Source organism: Charadrius vociferus, unplaced genomic scaffold (genome assembly GCF_000708025.1).
Source record: "Charadrius vociferus isolate BGI_N301 unplaced genomic scaffold, ASM70802v2 scaffold50, whole genome shotgun sequence".
Classification (NCBI taxonomy): domain Eukaryota; kingdom Metazoa; phylum Chordata; class Aves; order Charadriiformes; family Charadriidae; genus Charadrius; species Charadrius vociferus.
Window position 1 is genome coordinate 2,210,521 of NW_009646445.1, and position 7,275 is coordinate 2,217,795.

The window sequence follows — 7,275 nt, forward strand, 5'->3', positions numbered from 1 at the left end:
CGGCTCCCGGGGACCCTCCGGCCGGCGTCCCACTGACGCGGGAAGTGCGGGCGGTGCCCTCCAGAGAGCCGCTCTGCGGTGCGGCTCCACCGTGGGTCTCGTCCCTTCGTAACAGCGAGGCGGCTTCTGGGCAGGCGGGGCCTCAGGGCAGAGCCCCCCACCCCCCGGCTTTGGGGGTTCCCTTCTCCGAAGCTGTGGGGTGCGGGCAGCTGGGTGGCCATGCCCCACGCCACCGCCTGCCGCGAGGGAGACGCAAAACCTGTCACCCCTGTGGGGGCTTTTTTCCCAAGCAGGGAGACCCCCCGGCTGCTCCTGGAGAGCCCCAGCGGGGGCGGCCGAGGAGGATGGCTCCTATGGGCCCACCTCGGTTTCCCCCCAGTGAACCCCAACGTGTGTAACTGTCCCCTTCCTCAGGGGCTGCCGTGGAACGTGCTGCCAGTGCCCGCACCCTAGAACATGGGGTAATGTCCTCCATCAGCTGTAGGCTGGCTTTGTGGGGAGAATGCCAGCAAGGTCCTCTGCTGCTCATTTAGCTCCCATGACTGGGGCTTTCTGAGGCCCAAAATGTTCTCCCGTTTCCTTCCTTCAGCCCAAGAAGCACCAGCCTGCCTCCATTTTCAGCAGCGGAGGAGCTGCCAGGTGCTGAATTCCGCGGGGAGGCCGCGCTTCAAAGGGAGGTTACCCAGGGGAATCTGCGGTGTGCGGCACCCGTGTGGCTGCGTGAAGCGGGCCTGGCCTGGACGCCTTATCCAGAATGCATATTTCCAGCAGCTGCCCCCTCTCCCCAGACTTTAAAGCAGCTATTTCATCCAAAATGCAAGCCAGAACAGTTCCCGGAGCATTCAGCTGGAAAAAAAACAAAAAACAAAAAAACCCTACCACAACTCAAAACCCTCAGGAAATTGAAATGCGAAGATTACATGAAGTTTCTCTGCATCATTATCTTCTCCCTGCGTGCACCATCCCCCTTATTCCTCTTTGTTTCTGAATCGAGCAAAGAAACAGAGCAACAAAGAACATGGGCCATAACGTTAACTGGCCAAGATCCAGAAAATAAAGCAACTGAAATCGGTGGGAATTTCAGAACATCATATGCAAAAATAATTTACCAAGTTCACATAGGAGGCGCTCAGTGTCATGAGCGTGACACTGACTCTGAGTTTCAGACTGATGCTCTGACCCCCAAATCATCCATTGTTCACAAATTAAACTAAGAAGATACTTTTTTTTCCCCCTTACATCTTTTTGCATAACCCTCTGCTTGGAAAGCAAAACCGAAGCAAAGAGCTGCCTTCCGTCTCACAGTTGCTCCTCAATTACTTTCATACTGCTGCTCTCAGCCAGCACCACGACATGGCTATGTTTGAGCCAAACGTATTCCAAAATGACTAGACAGACAAGATGTTTCTACCAGTACTGAAATTTCTTCTGATTTAATGAAAACATTCCTGACCTGGCATAGCTTTTAAAATATTGCATTGCCAGTAGCTTCGGCATAACTCTTCATCTTATTCACGGTCTCTGGATTCCTGACAAAAATTCTTTATAAAACATGGTGCCCTAAACTTTAATGTCCAAGCAACAATTCCCATATTATAAAGATGTCCTACTTCCAAATTAAAAGTATTTGAGGGCTGGCAAGGAAAAGGCCAGGACATGCTATTGTAAATAAAGTTCTAATGTATGCTTCAGCTATATATAGCTCTTAGAAATATTTATTAGCTAGTTAAATTGATTTGTTGCTATTACCGCTTCTCTGCTCGGTTGTTTGTATCTCTCCCTAACTTGACCTCCCCATATAGTCACTGGTGACCGAAGGGAAAGGGGGCTGTGGTGGGAAAGGAAAGGAAGATGACCCTGCAGGTCACCTAGCTGGACAAGCTGAGCATCTGACATAGCACACTGCGCATTCGCAGTGCCGGGCTGCGGGTCCGAGTCACGTTCTGTGTAGTCAGTCTTCCCACAGAGCGTTTACATGAGAGGGGGGAAATTAATTCTCCAAGGCCTGATACTGGAAGCAAGGCTTCAAGGTGCTTTAATCCTTATGGATAACAAAGAATTGGGAGAGACTTCATAGCATTCCCAAAAAACCCAACCCAATTTCCCCCCTTTCCACCTTGTCTTTAGGACTGAGAAGAGGGCTCTGCAGGTAATATGGGGGATTAATGAACTTGGCTGTTCCTGTCATGCCCACTTACTCCTGTCAGCAGCGCCTTTCTAGCTCAGATCCTCCCCGATCTCAGTGGAACGGCAGGATAGCACGCTATCCCCTAAGGACGTGACAGTATATTACACACACACTCACCGTTCTATGGTTCTATGATTCTATGATAATGCAAACTCCATACCGTCATTGCAGGTACCCGGAGGCTTAACATCATTCTCCCCTATTGGCTATCTAAAACAATGTCAGTGATTAAATCTCCCTTCTCTAATCACACCATAATATTATCCCTTCCAGGAACAAGCCATACCAGTATAAATACTACAACATAAGCATTTTTATGCCACTATTACTGCTCACCCAAGAGGAATTACATTTTTTTGACAATACAATCAAAAGAGCGGGAGCTTGTGTGTGGGGATGAGCACTGAAAATGTTCACAAATACTTCTAGAAGGTGCCATATTGTTTAGTAGCAATACAAACCTACTATGGGAAGCAAATAAGTGAGTACCACCTATCATGCTCTGAGCAGATTTGAACAATACGGTTGCTAACCCAAGACATCCTGTTTGCCGCGTCAGAGGTGAGCAAGCAATTTAAGAGTACTTCCGAAAACCTTCAGTACAGGCAGCTTTTACAGGAAATAAGAGGTAAAGTCTTTTGCGAGGCTTCTGTGAAGGAGAAACTTTTGGAAGAAGCAAATGTTGACTGGTGCTGCTATATGTTAGCATGGCTATATGTTCATTTTGAAGTAGCGAGCATAAATACATTTAATGGCAAAGCTATGCAGTTACCATCGTTAATATAGAAAGGATGTGAATAGCACAAATCCTTTAAAATCTTTCTTCCATGGAAAAGCATCACCCAAACAGCTTGCCAAGAGCCATGGTCTGTGCATATCAAAAGAATATTCTCTAGCACAAGCTACCCGATGCATACAGGAACAGCTTGAGTATATCTTCTACATCAATTGTCTAGATGTGATTATGGGGCAAATACTTCATTCAGGTTCTCTTTGCTCTCATTTTAGGATGGGGATTTTCCCCTCATGGCCATTTACTTCTCTCCTTCCCCTGAAAAGCAACAAGACCGGAGTCTTGGAGTCTGCAGCTTTGCGTTTAGTCACTGCTTACGGAGCCGCTGCAGATGGTATCTGCTCAATGCTACCAAATGCTAGATGGTGTCTATTAAGAGCACAAAAACCCTCATAAAATTATTTCAAAATGGTTTTAAAGTACACATGCCCAATCAGGAGGGTGAGTAAGCTCAGTTGAGGGTCCTACTCAAATATGTTAACGTAAATTGATCTTTAACTTACAAATTATGTATTTTAGGGTCACATGGGACGAGATAATGCTTGTGCTTCCAAATACCTCCAAAAAGATAATTTCATAGGGAGGACTGGACCTTGTAATTATTATTATTTTTATAAATTTGTTTTAATTGGACTGTTCCGTGGCAGGGAAGGCTTCTTTTCTCAGTGGGGCTCTGTGCGCAAGATAACCAGGATTAAAGACCACAACCAGTCACTGAATAAGAAAATCCCTGAGAAGAGAGAAACAGCTGGAGAGAGGCCAAAATCTCTGCCAAGAGATGCTTCAGTGAGTGAGTGCATTCACTCTGATGAGGGGGGCCAGAGGATAGCTCTTGAGAAACAGCTCCTGAATTAGCTTTCAGTCTTGTTATCTGGCAGTGAACTTTATAGCTTTCACAACGAGGAGTGGGCTTCACAATCCAGCCCAGTGTCCTTCCAGTGATGACATACTGGATGTCACTAGGCTGTATGAGAAAGATTGTCAGCTAAGGAAACCTGTCAGTGAGGGCTTGAAATGTTCTTTTTCCTTACTGGGCATTGCTTTTGGCATGAGAACAAAACTGACAGTGCAAAAGGAAGGTTGCCAGCAAAGTAATAATGAGAAAAAGGATTAAACCGAGTTTAACTTTCTAAAAGTGACTGGTTTACATTAACAGTTTGCTGGCAACACAAAGAAAGTACTGGGCAGTTTGCATGGTGCTGAACAACTGAGTATCCAATACACAGAGAATTGCAAAGGATTTTGCTCTTTCTACTCATTAGTGAAGACTGCTCATAGCTTTGCAGGATCAGGGCTTACCCAAACTGCTCTTTAAACTCAAGATTTCCATTATGTGAACAGGGAACGGCATAAGGTTAAAATATCAAATGAACCCTACATCTCTTTGAGGTGCCATTCACTTATTTCTTTTGAAGTCACTTGTGACTCTTTAATAAATTGTACTCACTGCATTTTTATGTCCTCTTAAATAAAACACGTGTGGCTCTTGGCAATGCAGCCTATACGCTCATAAAATCTGAGTAACTTTGTGCTAAATTCTAATTAAGAGATCTAATTGACCCTCCAGTTGCTACTCTGTCTATGTGAGCAGCAGCTGGGGACCACCTAATCATTCAGAGATCTGTGCTACTTTCCTCTTGTTTATTTAAAGAGCTGTACGTGACACTATTCTTTCTTTACGACAAATTCCCTTGAAATATTGGACAATGAATGAAAACAGCATGTAGACCTTGTGGCTATTCCTAGACAACCATCTGAGTGCTCTGTGAGTGATACTGAAGCTCTCTCTTTTTGCCTTAGGTCAAATCCCTTTCTTGTGTTGCGCAGAAAAATAGCAACATTCTTTATTCTTGAAAGCATTTACTATTAGAAAAGCTAAATTGTCAAAAGAAACATTTTATTGTTATGGAGATTTCACCACCATCATTTTCCACCATGTCCTTCACTCTGAGACTTTGTTATACATTTAAAAAAAAAAAGAAAAATCCAATGTCAATCATCTGTCTCTCCGCGGTAGAAAGTGACATCCGTATGAAGATCAGAGCCCTCGAAAGAGGCTTTGAACCCGCTGTACTGGTAAACATCCAGAACAGCTTTGCTGCAGTCATTACAGGTATTCTGGTGTAACTCAGGTCAGGCGCTGTGTACAGTGTCCAGCTTCTTTTGAGAAGGATCAGTTGCACTCCAGTAAATTAAGCAGTAACACAAATAACAACCCAGATGCCCAGATTTTTCAAAGGTTCCCCCCCCCCAACCTATTTAGCCATGCTTACGTATAATTAAAGTATACAATAGCCTAAATTCTACCATATTTCAAAGTGCCTGCATCTCGGTTTTGTTAAGGGCCCAGTTCTGTTGAAACGGTTTCAGCTGATAAGATTATTCTGGTAAGCAGGGCTTAACCTTGGGAAAACAAAGAATGGATTGAAATAGAGAGCTCACCCTTCCCTTCTCCACTCTTCCAGTCTACACATGCACGCACAGGCTGCCTGTGCTTCCCTCTCGTTTTAAACCCCATCCACGCCACTCAGCTTGCCAGGAAAATGCGGTATCCCCTTCCACGCGTGTTTGCCACCGCAGGGGTCCAGAGCCCTGATCTGCCTCTGCCATCTGCTGGCGAAGCCGAAAACATTCAAGACATTAAACCGGAGGCAAAAGCGTTGCCTACGCACGTCTAAAATCCGTCTTCTTTAGCTAAAACCATCACGGTGCAAACAGAAGAACTTTCTGCTGATGATGCTTTTCCCACAGCTTTGGCTGCAAAGGCTGTGCTGGCAGAGCCCTATCACCAAAACACCTCTAAAATTAAAATAGTTGCTGTTGCATATATACAGAATGGGTCTTGGCTGCTTAGAGCACAGTGACGGGATGGGATGTGAGGCTGATTTGTGTTGATGTTAAGGGAATTCAAAAAACCTTAAACCCTTAAGGTGTCTGCATCTGTTCTAGATTCAAGACTTAACAGCTGAACTTATCCTCATTAGGCCCAACTAATGATTTCTGCTCCTGAACTATGGTAAAATTGAAATGTAGATCTGGGTTGAAACCCTGGCAATGGAAAAGTTAAAAGAGATGAAAATTTGCTTTTCAGCTGTGTAGCCTAGGCCCGGGATGCTAAGTGGCCCACACAATAGATCTGCACACGCCTTTGTGAATGTTAGCTGCTTGTTTAATGTATTGTGCAAAGCTGATATTCATATCTGTGAGAGGCTAATAACACCCCTGTGAACCATAGGGTTCCTGGGTACACTTGGGTAATTGCTGCAGTTAAATGCTTTAGAGCCACAGCAGCCTCTGGAGAGGAAATTCTCATGCAAAATCCATTCCCAATCCATGAATTATCAGAGTCCATCAAAGATTATTCTCACAGAAGTAGTGAATAGTGAATTTCTTGTACTGAGGCTTGTTCTTGATCGGAAAAGACTCAACACAGCCTCATTATACAAACCTCGAAAGTTTTTCACATTTGCTGCCAGCCGAGTGTTACTGGTCTGTCCTCTACCTTCCAGCAAAGCTTCCTGCACTGGAGCCGCAGCCTCTGGAAGCGCAGAGCAGCCCCCCGGCTGCGCGGGTACCTGCAGCGCCACTGACCCTGTCCTTCTGGGAAGCTCCAGGCCTAGGAGAGGGATGGAGAGGGAACATAGGTCTGCCCAGGTTATTAGGCAGTTAGCTGATTTGACAAATAAAAACCAACCCAAACCACCACATGACATGACAGCCTGTTGGTTTTGGGGATCCTTTGGGAGGACGTAGCCTTTCACCTGGCATCGCCATTAGAAGCAGAAGGAAGGGGAGGGAGGGAGGGATGGCACACCAGCACGGGCACCGTCCAACTTGGATTTCTATTCCTTGTGCAACAGGACCTTATGAAATAGGTCTTACCTCACCTCGCCTCGTTAGGCTGCAAAGTAATTGCAGGCTGTCCAAGAGCATATCTTTACTGCACACCTAAATAAATCCATCGTTTCTGTACGTGCTTAGGGCCTACTTAGAGAAGGAAACTTTCCAGCCAGGGAGCAGATCTATCCACACTGGTGGATATCCACATTAGATTCCTAGTGGAATCACCTCACCTTTCCTTTGGGAGGGCTTTGGGAGGCTGTGGGGTGTGTAAGGGTGTAAGCCTGATCCATTTCAAGCGGACACGCTGATAAAACATAAGACATTCCGCTTTACACAGCCTCGCCACCACACATTTAAAACCTGCTTCCGCGGGCAGACGTGCGCTTTCCCCACGCGGGGTGCACCCCCCCCGCCTAAAACCACCATCTCCCGGGGCGCTCCCGGGTCCACC